Genomic DNA, 21613 nt, shown 5'->3' with positions numbered 1-21613 from the left:
GTATCTTTCTCAGGCCCACCGCTGCTTCCTGCTAGGCTTTTTTTAACCTCCACTACACCATCTCCTCAAAATCCTTCCCAGTCTCCGATATTCATTCTCATATTCTCTCTCTCTCTCTCTCTCTCTCTCTCTCTCTCTGGATATACATCTATCCTCCATTTAGACAAATATAAGTGTCTGGATTTCTGCCTTGACTCTTCTTACTTTTCTCTCTATATTGTATTCTTTAACTATATCATAAAAACTTGGAACATAATAGTAGTTGATAGCATTTATGATGAAAGTAAACTTTCATTCAAACTATTAACAGATATTATGGTGTTTTTCTCCTTTAAAAAGATGCATTATTGTATTTATCCATTAAAACAACCACTGATTGCTTCTGCTGCCTCTTCCTCCTTTGGTATACAGACTTATATGCAGAGAACTCCACAGGACAAGGTTATTAATATTCCCATTTTGTACATGAAGATCACAAGCTTAGCACAGTAAAGCAACTTACCTAAGATCACACACTAAGTAGCAATAGGTCCAAAATTGAAACTTGACAGGCTGACTTGCAATCATAAGCCTTGATTACAATACTGCCTTGTTATCGATTGACACAGTAATTAGAATCATCCCCACCACAGATTGTATGAGATTATTGTAAAATTGTGAAAATTATTAAGACAAATTTTGGAATCTTCACTACAGAGTTATTAGCTTTATGACTCTGGAATTATTTCAAAACTTCTCTTAGTTTTATTTTTCATCAATAGAGTTAGGATTTGAGTCATCACCACTACAGTTTTGGTATGAAGATAGTATGTGAGTACAAGCACGAGTATTCTGTCGGCAATGTTGACTACATTCAAAACTGTTATTGTTCTTTGATACTCTTCAAAATAAACATCTTTTTAGTTTTCAATAGACTCAGTGTTGAATACCTGTTCTTTATTTCATTTACTAGTAATAAGTATTAATTATTATTCTAAGATATAGATCCATGTTTCCTCAGCTATTTCTTGTTATAAAGACAAAAATATTAACTTTCTTATAGTACCTTACCAAAAATGTAATACCCTCATATGAGTACTATAGTTATTGTCCTCTTATATCAGTACTTGTGGTCCATTTTAAATCATATTTCTCAAATTGGTTGAGGCATATATACATACACAGTTGTTTGGATTTAGTCACTAAGGTAAATTTTTAAAAGAATCATCTTTTACTTAGGCTAATATTTTTATTGTATTTATTTTCTTCTACTCATATATATCCAACTACTTATTTCTGGTCTTTATCTCTTCAAAATTAAAATAACTCTAAAAAGTTCTCTTCTTTTAAATAATTTAATAAAAGTACTTTAAAAATGTTTTTCTATGATAGATTCCTTTTCAAACACTCAACTTCCCTAATATTAAAAATAACAGTACTGGGCTGGGGATTTACCTCAGTGGCACAATGTTTGCCTTGCAAATGCAAGGTCCTGAGTTCGATCCCCTGTACCAAAAGAAACAAACAAAACAAAACAGGATAATCTGCATACAGATAATGTTCTTCATTTAGAGACTTATCAGCATAACAACTGTTTGGACTTATTACCTACTACTGGGACCTGGGATCCACATTCGGACTCACAATGCAGGAACGTGTAGGGCAGTGCTGCCTGATGGTGGCTTGTTTTAGAGTACAGTACTGTAATTTTTGCTGATTGTACTGTACAGTACAGCAGTTTTGTTTTGTTATGCGTTGCAGTACTACATGTAAGAGTTATGCAAATCAAAGCAAAGTCATCAAGTTGGAGTGTTCTTTGATCTTTTCTTTGTTCTGTAATTTTAATATACATACTATGTACAATTCCTCATTTAGCAACCAATTCATTTAATGACCTAGTCATAGGACCAGAACTTGGTCATTAAACGAGAAATTTCTGTATATTCACTGTGATCTGTAGAAGATCATAATTTAAAAGGCAACGACAAAATTATAAATGAGCATGACCTGATCCTTTGCCTAAAAGATCTTCTGATTGAAAGATAAGAAAGAAGTCTCCCAAATTAAGTTGTATTAATAAACAGCAACATCTGCTCACTTAAAAAAATGTATACTGGATTAAACAACCATCATTTACTTAACAACATCATACTCACTTACTTTATTGTTTTCAAAGTGTTTTCTGTGTTTTATTATTGTAACCTTCCATAATAACCAATGGAAAAAATTTTCCATCTTATAAGACTGGCACATTAGCTTCTTAGGATCATGGTAAATTAACCACATATTAAGTTAGTTAATAGTTATTAGTTAACATCTGAAGGAGGAATTATGTCAAGATATTTATTGCATTTATTTCTTTGCTACTGCAAAATAGGACTACTATGTACTGAATAATCCTAAACAAAGACAAGAATCCGAAAAAACACAAAATGAATTCCCTTTCTTATTTCCCTTCCTTTCAAAGGGCAAAGGCCTTTATCTATTTTTATGATAAGTAATTTTCTCTGATTCTTTCCTTCTTTTACTCCTGCCCAAATACATGCAGCATGCAAATTAAGTTTTCAGAGGGAAAAATACAACTTTTCTCTCTGTGCTTCATGACTGTAGTTAAGTGAACACCAAAGTTAAAGTAGAACCATAGGGAAAAATTATTTTCTGGTTTTAGAATATCTAAAATTTTATGAGCAATATATCATATACACTAAGGTGCTTGGTCTGCTACTCTTCCAAAGGTAGTAAGCGCATATGATATAGGCTTTGACCAGTGACTTTTAACTTAACACATTACCATTCCTTCACCAAAATTATGCATAGTCACATACTCACTTTTTGACAGTATATGAGTTTGTCACAGACTTTGGAAATATGGTTTAATAGTAGCTCTTTTGATTTGGATTTCATTGAGGGATTGTAGGTCTTCAACATTGGCCTTGAGTTAAGGTAGAGAGAGGTAGAAATGGAGACCTCCATGAATCTGGTGGCCTAATCTAGTCCTCTGGAAACAACCATCCATATTCAGCAACACACTCTTATTTTCATTTCCCTTGCTTTAAATCTCTCATACAGAGATAGGCAGCATGAGTCTGAGCCCAGGTTTTCTAGTTTCACTGAACAAAATACCTGAAGTATTTTTTTTCAAAACTTAGTGGGTTTTATTTTATTTTATTTAGCATTTACTTAGAGAAGTAGGAAGAGAATCTACTTTTCTGTTTCAAATTCTCCTATTCAAATTCAGTTGCCATGATAAAGTATATAGTTTTTCTCATTGCATCCATTTAGTGAGCTATTTCTGTTCTGTGCTTGGATAAATTGATTTTTGATAATAACATGTAATTAACTTCTAGCCCCATGATTTTATTTTGAATTTTATTCAGCAAAACTTGACCCTTTTGAATATCTCTTTCATATTTAACTTTATAGTGGCTTCTCTGGTACTGTATATTCTGAAGTTTTAATCAAAATTTGGTTAAAAAGAACATTTATTTAAGGGAAGTGTATATTGTGTCAGTTCATGCCACAACCTCTTGGAGCAGCCTAAACTTGCTTTCTTTCTCTTTCTCATTTGGGTTTTTCAGTGGTAGCTTACTATTTTGTTGAAGAGTGAGAAAAATTTTTTTAACTGTTTGTAGACAACTACATATCATATCTCAGACACTTTACGTATCATAAAGACATAATAATAGCAATTCATAAAGTATCTTATTATGTGTCAGAGTAAAAATTACAAAAATCTTGCTTGTTCACTGTGTAAGTGACAGAAGTAGGACTATATCCAGACAATGAGTCCTCAGAACAGAAAATTTAATCAGCAGATGATATGCCTGCTTCCACAAATGTAAGAAGCTCATGATATTGTAAGCTATCATTTGTTTATTGCCATATCTCATGTAATAATAACAATTCTTATCCCATATTAAACACTCAATAAATATTGTGTCACTCATCCAATACGTAGTGAGATTATATGTGTGACATCCCTTTGGCATCTTATATGTGACAAATGTCAGCAGAGAGACAATGTTTGTGCCCTGTTTGAAGCTGAGATATCTAATAAAGGAGGCAACATTAATAAAACTGTAATCAAAGGTAATTTAAATATATAATGATGGGAAAGGAAAGTTAGAAGTTATTTAGGGGTATAGCTGAAATACTTGTTTCTATCTTAGATTCAGCTGAAATTTCTTTAGAAAACTAAACATAAAACATGAATAAGTGTTAAATGTAAAAAGCAGGGTTTCCAGCATCTTCAACTCCTTCAGAGGACTTGAGAAAATTCTGCCCCATAGTGAGGAATAAACAGGAAGATTAGTACAATTGCAAAAACAATATGGAAAAAGTGTGAAAAAAGTAGAGCTTGAGAATTAAATTAGGAGTTAGACATGCAAGGCTTCTTGGGTTATTGAATATTCTCATATTTTTCTCAAACTTGTGAGCCAGCTATCGAAAACATTTAAATAGGGATGTGACTCTGGAGAACTGTGAAGATTCTGAAGTTTTGCCCTTCATTCCGTATAACAAGTACTGTGAAGACTGACAGAAGACAAACTTCTGTGTCAGAGGCAAAGGTCCTTACTACTTATTCACAGAAATAACAGCAGGTGTTTGAACAGTTGTACCAGTACTCAGAAACCCACTTTCTACAAGATGATGTAAGGAAGCCAGGTGATACCTACTGTCATGATCATGTGCCAAATCTAATCTTCTTAAATGAAGTAAGTTTATTTGACCATCACCATAAAAGGAGATATTATCTTTGTTATACTGGACAGTAAGCTACCCGGCAATTGCTCAGTATGTGTGTAAAGACTGTTTGCCCTACAAATATCTTCGACAAGATAGTACTGAATGTGTCAGTAATCCTTCTCACAAGATGTGCAAAACTGTGAAAGAGTCATGGAAAATTGTCTCCTGTAAATGTCTTTATAAGATTACATTTGCTACAAAATTAAACATGTAGAGTTTATGAATCTATCGTGTTATTTTTCAGTCTTAATTATGTTTTCCATCACCTATCATATATAATCAAGACCTTGATACTTTAACTGTTTCTATCCTGGCTCTCAAATAGCTAAACTTATAAACAATTTTAAGCTACTTATGCAGCTTCATAGCTGTGCATGTAATTATATAAGCAAATGTGATGGTTAGGTTCATCAAGTTGATTGGCTTGGGAACTGCCTAACATATTAGTCGAGCACAGATCTGGGTGTGTCTTGGTGTGTCACAGAGACGTGACCTAGGTGTATATATCTGGTCTCTGCCTCCTCCTCCCTGATCCTCTGAGATGCTTCCTCCTGCCTAAAACTCAGAAGCTCTGTTTGCCACACCCCTCCCTATACATGCTACTCTTGCCTTGAAGCTGGATATCCTCTGAAACCTGTACTGAAACCTCTGAAACTGTGAACCAAATTAAACCTCTCCTCATTTAAGTTTTGGGTATCAGGTATTGTGTCCTAGGGATGGGAAAGCTGACTACTAATCCAAATAATTGGTACCAGAGAAGTAGGGTCTATGTGCTTTAGAAGCCTTTGGAAGTGACTGGAGGGAGGAGTTTGGAAAAGTTTGGAGATATGGACTGAAGAAGCCATAGAATGATGTAGGCAGAACATGATGGGTGATTCTGACCAGAATCAAAGACCAGAATGCTGATAGAAATGTGGACAGTAAAAGCCAGGCTCAAGAGTTTTAAATTGGGATAGAGAACTCTTTTGGGAATTACACTAGAGGCTATGCAAGTTACACTCTGGCAAAAAAGTCTACATTCTGCCCAAGTCCTGAAACTTGTAGGAAGCTGAATTTAAAGTTGTGTACTAATTGGCTAGCAGAAAAAAATTCAAGGTAGCACAACAGTCAAGTTTTAGCATGGGTACATTCGGCTGGTTTTAGTAAGATTTATAATAAGAATGGGGACCAAAAAAGCAGAGCAAAAGTATTTAAAAATTAAATTTTGGCCTGAAAAGGACCACATGTAAAGATGAGGCCAAAGACTAGGATTACAGAAGAGACTAGTTTCATTAAAAAATGGAAAAAAAGGAAGATCCCTTGGGGAAAATTCAGGTATTAGTAAGATTCCCATCCATGGCAGGCTCGGGTATAAAACTCAAGGGTGTATAACTCTTGCCTTTGAGAAGGAAAACCTTTAACCTCCGGCTCCAGAGAGGACACCCAGATGCTCTGGAATTAATTTCACTGTGATTAACCATCCAGGAATGCAGAGGCTGTTATATACATGGTACAAGGTGTCCTGGCTACTGTTATAGCCAGGGGCAGACCTTGACATTGTCCATATGATGCTAGTGCTACCAGTTGGCAGGATCCAAGTCTTACGGGGTAATGGAGGCTTCCACAGCTAGATTTCAAAAGTAGACCTAGAAGGCCAGGCAATGTGTCCCTGAGAGGGGTGGGTGTATGAAGCTTTGGGAATAAAACCAAAGTTGCAGAGTAGACTTTATGAAATCAGAGATGTCAAGAATGTGGAACATCCGCCATGGAAAGCCAGCAGGCAGGGAGCAAAACCAGCCAGCAAGAGAGTCTGTGTAACCTAGAACTGGCAGGGCTAGAGAGATGGAGTTACTAAAGCCCTCTGGAACCCACAACTCAGCACTGTCCTGTGAATGCCAGGCATGAACTTACAAGAGAATATTTGCCCTGCTACATTTCTGTATTTCTTTTGGCCCTATTCTTTTTGTATCATCCCATTCCTCTCTTTTGGAATGGAAATGTCTACCCTGTGTTGTATTTTTGGAACAGTAATTTGCTCTTTGATTTACAGAGTTTCCCAGCTAAGAGCTTGCCTTGAGTCTTAAAAGAGACTTTGATTTGGACTTCTGAGCAATGCTGGATCTGTTAAAGACTTCAGGGAATGAATTGTTTGTTGCATTTTGAGTTGTATTTAGGATAGTTGTATCATGCTAAGCAGAATTATGAACTCGTTAGTGTCTTTATTTGGAGACTAACTATAGTTAAAGGAAACATATTTGGATGTCAAGTTATAAACAATGGAATGTGGCTGTTAAATATATTTGTCAACTTGATTGGTTTTGGAGTGCCTCAGGAATTAGTAAAACACACTTACTGGTGTCTCAGTGGGATATGGAAATGTGACCTTTGAATAGATAATTGGTCTCTGGTCATTTCTTCTCTGTTATTGTTCCCTTGGTCTGCTTCCCAATCACCATGAAGTGAGTGGCTTTGCTCTAACAATTCTCCTCTGCAATGATGCTCTGCCTTGGAGCCAAACAATCATGGACTGAAGCATCTGAAACTATGTGCTAAAGTAAATCCTTTTCCTTTAACTTGTGGGTGTCAATTTTCCCAGCCATGAGAAATATGACTAATACAGCATGTTGAGTAGTTTTGAGAATCAGCTTTCAGGCTTATGTTCAGTTAAGAGTATTACTGTGTAGCTTATTGAGAATATGACTTATAAATGATGCATTTCAAGCAAGATAGTTTTTTTTTTAGTTTTGAATATGCTTTTCCTTTAAACTATTCACAATATTTTATATGTTGGAAATTTTCTAATAACAGGAAATAAAGAAAATTTTATTTGAAAAGAATTAAATATTTATCCTTCTATATTTTTATGTGAAAGCATTTTATTTATAGGAAGTGATTTACTATATGAAGCCAGATTCAGTGAGTTGTATCTCTTTTAAAAAATATATTTGCTTCTAAACCATTTGTGTATGTAGCAGCTACTTTTTTTAAAAAAAGATATAACCAGTAATCCAATACCACTTTTGGCCTTTAGACACTTTGAAGTCAGAACTCCTTGAGGAGTTTTACTTCATTTACAAGTGTAATTTGTTTCAAAATATAGCAGATTTCCCTTTCTTAAAATGGTTCATGCTAGAAAAGGAAATACGTGCTAATAGGAACACAGATGGAGGTACAGTGCTGTGGAAATCAAGCCTAGATACATTCACTGACGAGAATATATTATGTATGACTTTTAGACAGCATACCCATACAATTTAAGGAGGAAAAAAATGTTTGGAGGGGGGAGAGCAATGCAACAAAGCAGGAACTTTATTTTTAAAAACAAATATTTTAGAGTGTTTTTTACATGTCTATGGACATATGCCTGAATGCTTTTATTTCATGGAAGATTTGAAGAGGCTAAATCAAAACATTTTGAATATAATCTATTGAAATAAGTAAAATGCTTGTTAAATAGCAATCAATAAATCATTTAAATCTTATATTCCAATTGCATCAAATTAGCCTTAGAAAACAAAAATACCAAAAGAAATTGTGTTTCAATATGTAATAATAATTTTGAATACAAAAGAAATGATAAGACTTGTGAAAAGAACCGTATTTTTCATGGGGCAATGGGAATGTAATCATCAGTTGACAATGAATTTTCAGTGAAGTAGTATTAAGCTTAAGGTGACAAAATTGGCCTGGAGACTGATAGAGCAAAAGATAAAATTAAATGACATTTTAAAAAATACCTTAGATATTACAATGTTTTAAGCCTCTATAGCTCAGACCTAACTTTCACATTAATTGTTTTTCTTTAGTGATTAATATCTCCTCTGAGTCTTGCTCATTTCTTCTTAGAGACAATGAGAAAATGATGCTAAACATTAAAGAGTACATTAAAGATTTTGTCATTCTATAAAAAAGTAATTTTTTTTTTTGGTACTGGGGATCAAACTCAGGACCTTGTGCCTGCGAGGCAGGCAGCAGAACCACTGAGCTAAATCCCCGGCCCCTAAAAAAGTAATTATTAAATCAAAACATTTGAGTGAAAATAATACATACATACATATATATATATATATATATATATGTATATATATATATTTATTTGAGTCCTTTTCATGATATATTTTAGTTGTTTTCTTTAATAAGATAACTTGAAATTTAATACCTTCAAAAATAACTTTAGGAAACTGTGCTCTGAGATACTTTATAGAGTAAATAGTCAATTGTTTAACAGCATTGCTTCTCTCCTCACCTAGTTTTACTGTTTTGCAATGTGTGAATTAAAGTACCAGAACAGATTTATTTTAAAATCTTATTACTACTTTGAGTCTACGATGAAGTAAACAAGCTGGATACAAAGTTCTTTTAATAAGTCTTTATTGTATCCTTTCTAAAAATAAAAATTCTAATATATTTATTTTATTGTAAAAAAATTCAGATTTATTGGTGTTTTCTTCAGATTTTTATATAATGGAGCAATACTGACATCCAGTAGTTAGTTAAGTGAATCTCAGCAGCATTGTTTGTTTTTTCCCTTTGGTATTCATAAAAATATATCTACCTGAAACACACTCACTCTCACTCACCTATTCCACACCTATTTTACTGAACACTAGTCCCAGAATATTCTTTCACATTTCTCTGGTCCTATGATAAAACATTTTAGAATATAGTTTGAGGCAAAAGTTAATGTTATCACTCGTAATATTTTGTCTACCTCAGGGGACAATATTCTGTATTCCAGTGGAGCCAATCCTTAGTCCACTTCCAGTCTATCCCCAAATATGGTGGTTCCAAATTTCAACATTGCAGTGCAAACAAATCACTCTTGATTTTGTAACCCTCCTCCCAGGAGAGGGCAGTGAGGCAATAGATTAGAAAATACAATTGTGAAATAAAGACTATGCCATCAGGGAAACGCAGTATCATATTAGTCACTGTATCCCTTCTTAGTGTTGGTAATAATATTCCTCAATCAAACTACTTCTTTCAGTTCTTCGTATCAAAAACTCTACATCATTTTTTTAGGCATTCAGTATCTTCAAACGGCATTCATCTATGTCTTCAAGGTCATGTGGTGTAAAAACTAACAGTCTAAAATTACGTGCTAATGCTAAGGTGCAAATGGCAATTAAATCTCATGACCTAGAAAAATAGTAAGTACTCCTGTGACTAAAGCCTTGGAAAAGTAAATATGAAAGTGAGTAAATCACCCTGACCACAAGTAATTACGTTTGAGAAAGCACTGTGCCCTTTTATAGTCCAGTTTCTTGTTGTTTTCTACAATACATAGTTCTATAACCTAAGTACTTGAGGGTAGATGAGGTCTGGATGTAAGCACCGCTAATATTTTGGTCTTCGGGTATAATAATGCAGACTGAGACAAGTCACTTTCGCACAACCCTCACCTTTTAAGGTTGCCTTCCCACCAGTGCATAGCACAGCAATGGCCACTTGGGGCGAGGAAGAAGAAAATGCAATGAATCCATAAATGCTCTTTAAGAGAAGTGTAGCGAAGTTCTGGGTAAGTGATGCATGCTTCTTTGTTTTATGAATTTTTTCCTTAACTGTAATTCAGAAAGAAAGTTTTGATTATAGCTGTAGCTCAAGCTAATGTTCTGTGTATAACTGGAAAAATATTTTATTTCTCTTGGGAACTCGAGTCTTTACATTTAGCCATTCCTTTGAATAAGTGGCTATTATATCATATGCTTTAGAACAGACCATATTGCACTTTCCAAAGAGAAGCACAGGCAGCTAAATGTGTCACTTTGGGATCACTTTAGGGGTATCAACTCTTCAAAGGGGTCTGCTTGCTTTGGAAATCCTTTTTCCTCTCTACATGCATTCGCATGCCTTAGAATAAGCTCTTCACCAAGCTGCTGCATCCAGGAACTTGCTGTGCTTCTAATAATTACTCACCTAGCTGCTGTTCAGCTTCAGAAGAGAAAACTGCAGTGGAAAAATAGCTCTAGTAGTGTGGCATAGAGAAGAAAGTACACTTTTCAGACAGCAACTCTCGCTTGTTGTAAATTTTCAGTTCTATGAAGCTTAGCATGAAAAAAATGAAGATTTTATATATTATATATGTATATATAAAATACATTTTCTTAAAAATATTAAGAAATGACACCAAAAAACCTTTTCAATTTTGGTGCATGAGCTGTCCAGAGCATCACTAGCCTGAATTGGCCTAAAAAGACTCAAATTGGCAATAAAACTGGGTAGGACAGCTGTTCCCATTTCTTCCCCTGAAAGGGTCACATGCCTTTCCTGGCAAAGAATGGGAAGTTAGCTGGAAAATGAAAAAAAAAAAAAAAGATAAATGAAAAATTCAGTTATATAAAGCCAAAATAACCACAGAATTATGTCAAAACAAAATCAATTCAGAATAGAAAAATTGGCACTGTAAAATGAAAGAATATGCTTTAAAGAAAATTGATAGTTTGGCACTATAAATCTTCAAGTTAATCAATAATGATAACTACATGATATATCATACAATCTTCACATATTTCACACTTCGTTATACTACTCTGCCAACTGTCAATTTTGAAGATGCTTGAAAATGTTTGATTTTTCTCACCTCACTGTATTCTTTATGGATTGGTATGAAATTAGCTAAATTATTTCACATTTCAGTAACTATTGATCTAGTCTCTACTATATACCAGTTCTTTGATAAGAGTGAAGAATTTATAGAAAATCAATGTTTGACCTAAAAGTCTCTTATAATTAATTATCATAGGATTTTCATAGATATATTTTATCCTACTTGCATATTTTTCTTTACATTTAGCCAAGTTTACATTGGTAATTAGAACTAAAATGGCCACGATTTATTTAGAGCAACATGTACATTATCGCTAATATGATAACGTAGACTGTGAACACCTCTAGAAGGTTTCATGAGGAAGTATGCCAGGCACATTCTTTCATTAGTGCCCAAGACTCATTAATATGATTGTTTTGTCAAATATCTAGACTGACAAGTTAAATATTAGTACCATACACATGTGAGTTATAAGAATACAACGGAGAAGCTCTTTCTTTAGTTCTAATTAACCAGAATATTATCTTATTGTTTTCAGGGTCCTACATGCTTTTCTGGTTCAATAAAGCAAATGTTCAATTGAACATAATATGCTCTCTCTTGCTGCTTTATGTGTGCAGATAGTTATTTCCTCAGGATATACAATATCTCTTTAGTCACAGACACATTTTATTTAATCATAAGTGTAAGGATCTAAACATATACTCATAAAAAACTATCATTGGTCTGCTGTAATGCAGATAGGAGATAACAACACAATTTCAATGAAAGGGGAATGAAGATTTAGCTTTGATCTATGATCTAAAATGTCTCATTTAAGGGCACAAAAATATACCAAAGGACCATTTTGAGGAATGATAAATTATTTTTAACCAATATGCTTATGCCTCTTATAGTCTTTTTTTTTTCATTTAGGACTGATAATAAAATGTGTGATATTTAATTAGTTTCTTTGCTAAATATAAAATTGTTCAGTTAATAAAAATAGAATGAGTAGTATAAATTACATTTATGAATAGAGTATATATGTATAAATGAATCTGAAATTTCGGGTGAAAGGTTAGAGTAGATTGGGCCTCAGAGATTTGTCTGTACATGTCTATCATTATATAGCTGAAAATTTGAGGAGAAAGCAATTCAGTGACTTTACTGGTAGCACCTAACATATCAGTGTGCACATTGTGGCTGAATATTGTTTCTCTCTAACCTTCATTGCCATTTCTCTATGTTTTAGTAACAAATTAGTAGTTATAAATTATTATGAAATAGTCAATATTTTATTTTAAAGCATACATACAGCAGAGTGTAATCAAAGATATATTTAATTGTACTATATTATCAGTGCTGGGAGATGATTTAAAAGATGTTAGATTTCTACAGACTTCAACTTCATTCAATCTGCATGAATCCTAGTTTGTGTCTCCTGTGCAAACACAGTTCAAGACAAGCCATCTAGAAATTTCTAGCCCTGTGCCTATGTATTCCAAGTACATCTCCTGCTTCTAAATTCTGGAAATTTGAGTATTTTACTATTAACAATGTAGACTGATCAATGTGACTAGGAAAAAAACAGTTGAATTTAGTTGGACCTTACAAATAAGCTAATTCAACATTCTTTATTTGCTGATTAAGAAAAGTGCCCCTTGAATATTACCATCTTTTCATATACTTGGCAGAGATGATTTGTCTTTGGTTTTAAATTATAATTTGTTTAACAAACTCCATTTAACAAAGCTACTCAGATCAGTTTTGTCTCCAAAAGTATTCTTCCTATTTCTCTATCATTGTGTGTGGACAGAATAGTGTTATGCTTTGAAATAAGTCTAAGGAAAATACCCCAAAAATATTTGGTTTCTATATGAGCCACGTTATGAGATTAATACCATGGTGTGTGTTATACTGGAATACTATAACACCTCTGTTTATTGGCACTAATCTAAGCATTTCGTCTTGGTAGTATTATTTAATCTTTACAAGAAAACTGTGAAATCCCCTCATAATCAAACTGAGGTTCTATCAAAGTTTATTTTTATTTAGTATTAATTAGAGTTAGTGTGTAATGAATTTAGTAAGACCTTTTTATACTAAATGTACAAATAATAGCTAATCAGAATACTATGAGATAAACACTTTCTATTATTGAGAAATCTAAAGTACAGAAATCTTAAGTGGTTTGTCTGAGATCACCTAGTATGAACATTGCAGAGCCAAATTTGAATTCAAGATTCAAATTTTAGTGTTATAGTTACTCAGGGATATTTTCTTACTAAAACATTCTAGAAACTCACAGTCATCCATAGTCTGCAATAAAGTTACAAAATAGAGAAAGAACGTAAAACTTGAAATCCTAAAGATTGTAAACCTGTCTCATACATTATACCTGAGTCATCTAGGATTATTCACTTTCCTCAGATTTATCAAGGAGATAGTTTTGATGAATGAATGAGATTTTCTTTTCTTTAAACAAGCCCAGCACAACGTTAAACACATGCAGTTGTTATGATAATTATTATCTATGTTAATAAGTAATATGCATGTTTGTATAAAATGAAATTAAACTAATTGGATACACCTACCAATATTTAGAAAAGAAGATATTTAAGTAAGACAGGTCATATATGCAATATAATTAAAATATATGATGAATAATTAAATAAAAATTTTTGTTGTAGTGTAAGACATATTGCCATTAATCTCTCAAAACACTCCCTTTCTCTTTGAACATACTTATCATTACTCATCTTTCTTGCGACTTTTTTTTTCCTCCTTCTGTTGCTTTATTTTTTTATTTTATTTTATTTTTTGCTTAAATTCTTTTATTAGTACATTTCTGGACTTTCTCTTCTGCAACTATTAATATGAGTTGTGATACAAAATGTGGTGAATGTTCCTACTGAATACCATCCAGTGGAAAGTAAATTAAGAGTATCCTCATTTACCTTCTTCACTGGATCTGGCACCTTGCCTTATCTGGCGTTTTCCCCAAAGACAAAATAACCATGAAAGGTAAATGTTTTGAATTGATTCATGCCATTGAGGCAGACTAAATGGTGCAACTAAAGACATTCATGAAAGAAGTCTTCCAGAACTGCTTCAGAAAGTGACAAGAATGATGGGATAAGTGTTTTGGAAGTGTGAGTATTTTGAAGATGATTAGTGGCTATGTGTCTTTTACTGTAATAACATTTTTAAATTTAGACAACCACTATGTTTTTCAATCACATCTTGTACAAAAGGAGTATAAACAATTAGAAGACAAGCTATACTGCAAAAAGTTGAATGTTGAAGCCACCCACTAGTCCTTTTATACTCCCACGTGGAACCTATCTAGTATATCAGGAAGCATTTAGTAAATAATTTTTGAACTAAACAAATCTCACATCATGTATACACACTTTGTTAAGTGTAAATCTTTGGTAAGCAAACAAAAATCCACTACATTATTTGGTATACATTAGAAAAGACTGTTCTTTAAACAGGCTTAAACATACCTATATGAAGTTGATTTCTTTCTCCTTAGAGCAGTCAGAAAAAATTTCTCAGTTTTCACAGAAACTTGCATTCTGGAGATAGGCAGAACTAATCAACAGGAGGGCCACTGGGGCAATGGAAGGTCAGAACTGGGCCTGAGAACCCTGCTAATTCCAGGGCATGATGCTAGTTTGCTATTGCATTGTCAGGAACAACTAACTGACTCCTAAGTAGTGCTTGCAGCTTTTTAAGCAATTTCTTTCTCCAAATGTCAGGCAGTAGTCATGTTTCCATAGATGATCATGGATAAAATAGAAGAGAGGACCTCCCTTATTCAGTGGCCTACATTTTTCCACCTTGATATTATTTCACTTCAGAGAACTAGCGAATAGATGAGCAAAGGAATTTAAAATTACTAGTTACATTTTCCTTACAGTTAACCTTTACAAAGTACTATAGGACCAGTTAATTAACCCAAATTGTGATTGAAATCATCACGCTGTGCTTCCATGTAAGGACTTTGTAAGCCATGTTTCTCTTACTAAAGGGCCAAGTTATTTTTCTCTTACAACTTTGAAATTAAACTATGTATAAATATAGTCAAATTCACATTTTTAATGCCTTCAAGTTTCATTTAGTATTTTGTTTTTCATCTACTTTTTCTTTATTTCTGCTTCTTTTTCTCTACGTTTGTGTGTTTTTTAATTTGGGAGATTTACATTTTTGTTTTAGGGATTATCTTCATAAGTATAACTTCACAGGGTAATTTAATTATTTGTCTCTATTCATAATATCTATTGACTTCCTTTCATAAGTAATGATGATCTTAGGATGCTTATATTTCTCACCTCACTAGTTTAACTTGACATTATTTTCTAAGAGTTTTCTTTCATGTACACTATGATTCTATTTCCTATGAATTATAAATAAAATTTTGAATTTCAAAAAAGTCATTTTTTTCTCACATCACATCTCCATTACGTCACGAAGGTTAGTATTTTTTTCAAGGGTTGTTCTTTTTCAATTTTTGTTACTGTGACTAATAAAAACATTATCGTAGTCTCACATTTTATATTTAAGGACACATGTCCATGGCATTAAGTGATAATCATATCTCCAAGAAGTCAATTGCTTCACTAGATATTCATAAGGATAATGGCAGAACTCTGACCAGATTTCATACAGCCTAACACCCATCTTTTTCTTGAATAAAATTTACAATTACTGTAATTTTATTAAATCATGAAATGTTATAATCATTCCAAATGTGAAGGTACCATTCCTTTTCTTATAAAATTTGTACCAATAACATTTTGAAGTTTCATATTTTAACACTCTTAAAAATAGCAAATTGCAATTATCAACATATATGAGTAAAATGTATTCTCTACAATTAACTGAGTCATTATATTTAATTTTACTGAACACTTCTAAGAAAATACATCCCATGCTTACTTGATGGTGATTATGTTAATCTATACGTAAGATGATTTATTGGCATTGTGGTCAGAAAAGTGTAAGAAAAAATCTTCCAGCAAATGACACTTGGATATTTCACCATTTATATGTAAAAATCCCTTTCACTTGAGCTGAATTTTGTAGGGAACTGTACATCTGCTCATGTGAGGAACCCAGGGGATGTTTAAGTTGGCTTTGAAATAAGCTGGAAATGGCTACCATTTACTTGTTTAGAGACAAGATGGTATGGAACACCTGTGATCAGTGCTGAAGTGTAGCCACAGCTGTACAACTGAAAAGCATCCAAAGTGAAAGGAAGAGCAATTTGTTTAGTTTTGGTACTTCAGAAGCTATATCATGCATTTGTCATCTTACAGGGTACTTAAACTGTACAAGTAGGGAAACATCCACATTTCCAATTTTATAACATAAAATGCTCCAGGTGATTCTAATGTTTGTTCTAGCAACACAAAGTTGTTTTACCTAGCACATTTTACTCACTGTAGTTAAAGAAAGGTAGAATAAAAGATTCAGCAAAGAAGTAATTAAAGCATCTCCAAACCGTATGCATTTACTTAATAAAATAACTTCAAAATTTATAGAGCAAAGTTAATGGGAGTAAAAGAATACATACACAAATGTACAAACATACTCGGACATGTTAATTCACTCCTGTAAATAACTTATGAAACAAGCAGAACAAATTGTAAGTGTATCCATGTTTTGAGAAGTATTATTAACCAATTCTACCTGATTGACCTATACAAAAATCTACAATTAATAATTGTACAATGCACATTATTTTCATGTCCTTATGGACACTTATCAAAATAGACAAATATTTTCAGCCAAAATAGGCAAAATTCATCAATGGTGTTAACATCATAATAGCAGTTACTTTAGGGAAGTTGAAAGAGGAGGAGCACAGGGAGCCCCCTACAATGCTATAAATATGCCACTTTTTCGTATAGTTAGTCCATATACAATAATGTACACACGTAGAATCCATGGGTTTAGGCCACTAACATTTGTGTGATTGTCTGTATGTGACTTATACCACAATAAAATAACTAAGTACACATACCCAATATCTAAACAACAGGAATCTAGAGTTTAACCACATGGTGTACCTGACCCTGAAGTTGCTTCATCTGTTGCTTATGTTTAGATATTTAATTAGAAAATGAAGAAATGATAAGTGATGTAAAATATTTAAATAATAGCACAATCAAAACTTGACTAATTTATTTTTTCTGGACCTGATCTGTGACCAAAACCGTATGTGGCTGTCTGTTAACACTGATTGCTCCAAATAAGCTATAATTTCAGGAATTCCCTTTGACTTTCATTAGGCCTAGGATTTGCTTTATGCAACAGAATGTGTGGTAATGGCATTCGCTCAAGTAGGAGTTTAGTTTTGCTTTATAAAGGCCTCCAGTTCTGCATGCTTAAGAATTCTGAGTAACCAAGAATGCCAGCTGCTTTGCTGGGAATACACCTACAGTTGCACGTAAAGGGGTCAGATTAAGGAAAACGGTTTCCAAAAGACATGTGGCAAGAAAAATGCATCTGTCCCCAGGTGCAAACAAAGCTAGACACTCACCATTCTCCCATGTGAATAAGTCCATCCCATAGATTACCAGTCAGCCAATGAGCAAAACAGCTGCTCAGCTGAGGCTGACTCAGATTTTAGGATTGTGAGAAAATAAGATATCTGGCCTTTTGAACCACTAAGTTTTGGGGTGGTTTACTATGGAGGAGCAGATAACTAAAATACTGTATCATTAACTTAGCTTGGGTTTTGATGTGAAGTATGATAATTAGGCCGGGCTGAAATGGAGTGGATACTGAGGTTGACACAAGAGTGACCTTTATGTTCACCTCAAGTAAGAGTGATGAAACATATAATAGATTTCTAGACTTTTAAAATCTAGCCTGAACTTCTATCAAAGAAATTCTTCTTATCTTAATTGGAGTTGAGTTAGTATTATGTTTGTGAAATAGCCACAGGGAGGCCTACTGACCTAGCTTTTGTATAGAAAATTAAAGTGTGAATCTTAATTTCACAGGCATTGAAAAAGTGTCCTGCTTGTGTGTTTGAATCCAGAGGTTAACATATTTAAAGGCCTTTTATGTTGTCTTATTAGGATAATTTAAAAATAAAATAAAATAATGTATATTCCACAAAAGTCAATGTTCCTTTTAGTAGCTAGAATAAGACAAGGAGAAAAAAATATCTCAAAGTGAATACAAAAAGGAAGTAATGGAAAGTTGTCAGATAAAATTCATGGTGTCCAGTTAAATTTGAATTGCAGATAAACAATGAATTGGCTTTTATTATATTTCCCATACAATATTTAGTGTATTTCCCATGCAATATTTACATTAAAAAACTCATTCATGTTCCCTTTCAAAATTCAGATCTGACTAGCATCTATTATTTTTCCTTTGCTATACCTGTGAAATCAACAAGCATTTGTTGAGCCAGGCAGAAGGAAAAATTGGGTAGAGTGAGAGGCTCGTATAGCGGAGGAGGAACTGGGGAGGTAGGGAAGGGAAGAATAAAGGCTGGAGAAGAGAGATAGGCAGGAAAGAACCCTTGTTTTATAAGGGGAAAATAAATATGTTATGGAAGAGTAATAAAATTTCAGAAAAGTGTAAACTGTGCTGCCAAAAATGTATACAAATACTGCTTTATTATTTGCCATAACTGATTTGAACTTCCTTTTGTATTCCTCGGGTATTAAGTAGTAACTAGATAATGACTAGAAAGTAAGGAGTATCTCATTTTTCCTTTTCATTTTGGATAGCACAGGGTATGCTGAGAACTTATCAATCTTTCAGATTCTAACTCTTCCCACTCATCATCCTTGAAATTTTACCTAGGTGACTACGAGGGCCAGGGGACTCCCCAGAGGCTGGTTTGGGGTTGAATTATCTGCTTTCTCTGGTGTTTGCATCTGCATACTACCTTCAGTCTATAAAGCTTTCGTGAGATGAGGAGCCTAGCCTGGAGGAGTCCAAGGCAACCACCACAGCATGTGGGCGACCTTGGCATGTATTCCTACCACCTCCTGCTTACCCAGGGACAATGTGAACTTCTCTGAAACTCACCCAGGAAGAAAGAGCCACTACTCAGTATTTTTATACTTCCACATTTTAAAACAAAAGTGTGGGCAAGAACCTTCTGAAAAGTAATTTATTGTTGAGTTCACTATTACAAAATAGTACAGACTTGAGTGGAATTATTTGGTAATCTTTATTTAAAGAACATAATACTTCAATGAAGTAGCACAGATGAAATATTTATGAAAATGCAGGTAATTTTTTAATATCTCCTGACAGATGGCCTCTGTAGATTTTGTATTTATGACCTTTGTATTGCTCCCACCAATCTTCTTTCCAAACAACCTAGTGTTTACCTGGGAGTATATCAATAGTTCATGAGTTTGATTTTCAACAAGAATCCATGTGTTGTAGCTTAGTGAGAGTTATTATTTTTTTTTTTGATTTTTAAAATGTAATCAGTGTCAAAATCAATATCACTATTCTTTTTAAGACTACATTTTTATATTCAGAAAAAGCTGATGCATTATTATTCAGAAAAAAATATTGTTCCATTTGAAACATTAAGACAAGCACACGAACAACTTAAATATACACTAGAAACTACTGATGCTGAAAGTAGATCTGATTGCTATAAATTTTCAATGATATAACCTCATCTTTTTTGATAGTTGAAGCTACTTTTTCAATGACAAGAATTTAAAAGAAAAAATAGCTGAGTATTTACTTTGATTTTAACAATGCTTTGTAAGTCTGCACAAAATAGTGCAGAATTTTAACTTTGGAAGCTGAATGCATATTTTTTGAGACTTTACATCATTATATTTTCTTACTTGGTTGTGAACTTGTATTCCAGCCAAGCATCTGCATCTCCAGCCTGCCAGAGCTACTTTGCACACTTTCAGGTTATTTGGCTCAATTACATGAAAAAAAAATACTTTCTAGAGACTGATTAAAAAATGGTCAGGGTTATGTTAATTGTATTATTCTAAGAAGACATATTACGTGGAGAAAATACTGTGTGTTGAAATTTTAAGACATAATTTGTTTTATGGGAACACTTAGCTCAAGGAAAAATTTGAATCAATTATATTATAATCATCATTTTAGAATGTCATTAGTACTTTTTAATGTAGTTCAAAGAACTTATATTAACCCTATCTTTTGATCCTCACAGCAGCCCTATACTGGAAAAAGTGTAATTGTTTGTCCTCTTTCATCTCTATGATTAAATCTCACAGAAGTCAACTTTACAAATAAATACCAATAAATGGGACAGGTGAATGGTAAAAGAGATATTCATGTTTTTCCCCTTTTCTACTCAGCACTCAACAAGCTACTTTCATCTTTCTAATTGTGCTGGGTTTAAAGTATTATATCTGCTGTACACCTGCTCTGCAATGTCCACTGAAGGCCCAGGTGTTCTCAGCTTGAAGCTACTGAGAAGTGGTGAAAAAAAGTCAGAAACGGGGCCCATCGAGAGGTCTTCAGATCACTGGGGCACGTCTTCAAATGAAGCAGTGGAACTAGGGTCTGCCCTTCTTCCTCTTGTTCTGTTCTCAAATCCCTACCACCCAGAAGTGAGTGACTTTGATGCACCTCATGCCTCGTGTTCCCTTCCTAATGGGCTGCCTCATGATAGGCACCAGAGGAATGGGACAAATCAGTCACTGACTAAAGCCTTCAAACTGAGATCCCAGGTAGACCTTTCCTCTTCATAAGCTGATATGTCGTATGTGTGTTATAGTGAAGGAAAACTGATTCACACTGTCTAAATGTATACCCTTTGTTGTCTCAAAGTCCCATCCACGCTGTGGGTTGATTAAGAGAAGGACTGAATCTAAATCTCCTTTACTTCTGCAGAGATATGTTTGATGAATCTGAGTTTCAACTCTAAGATGAAGATTAAAATTACATCATAGAGATTGAAAACAAGTTAACAATCTCCTATTTGATTCGTCATCACTATGGGGGAGTATCTTCATAACTGTAGTGAAATATTCTTTTTTTCTTTGCATTTAATAATATATTACATGAAAAATATTAGCAATGGCAAAATCAACAGCCAGAAGTCATATCTGCCAAATATGGTGAAACGAGCTTTTTTTCCTTTCAAATCAAGACTAACTTCTGCAGAGGGAAAACTTATTTTGTAATAAAAAGAGTTCTAAAGTATTAGAAAATTGACAAAATTTACTATGCATTTATAGTATTATGAGTTTACTGTATTTGGGTTTGTTCAAATTCCACATATCTACTAGAAATTGTATCCTATGTGATGATTTAATCTAACCACAGCTGCAGCAATATAAATTACACTTAAGACTATGCTGATTGATTATAATCAGTTGTAATCATGTCTTATAA

The 21613-nt window shown here is 33.5% G+C and overlaps 1 long non-coding RNA gene across 1 annotated transcript in view; it reads left to right on the top strand.

Moving 5' to 3' along the window:
* The first annotated feature begins 9786 nt into the window (after window positions 1-9786).
* The window catches only part of LOC147827615 (uncharacterized), a 72531-nt gene continuing 60704 nt past the window's right edge, over window positions 9787-21613 (top strand). Inside the window, exon 1 of the long non-coding RNA XR_015451949.1 lies at window positions 9787-10222. This is a non-coding gene — a long non-coding RNA (uncharacterized LOC147827615). The remainder of the gene's footprint in view (window positions 10223-21613) is intronic.

This window comes from Heterocephalus glaber, unplaced genomic scaffold (genome assembly GCF_053883595.1).
Source record: "Heterocephalus glaber isolate CG9 unplaced genomic scaffold, H.glaber_assembly_v1.0 deba00001442, whole genome shotgun sequence".
Taxonomy (NCBI): domain Eukaryota; kingdom Metazoa; phylum Chordata; class Mammalia; order Rodentia; family Bathyergidae; genus Heterocephalus; species Heterocephalus glaber.
This window is presented reverse-complemented; position numbering and strand designations above follow the sequence as displayed.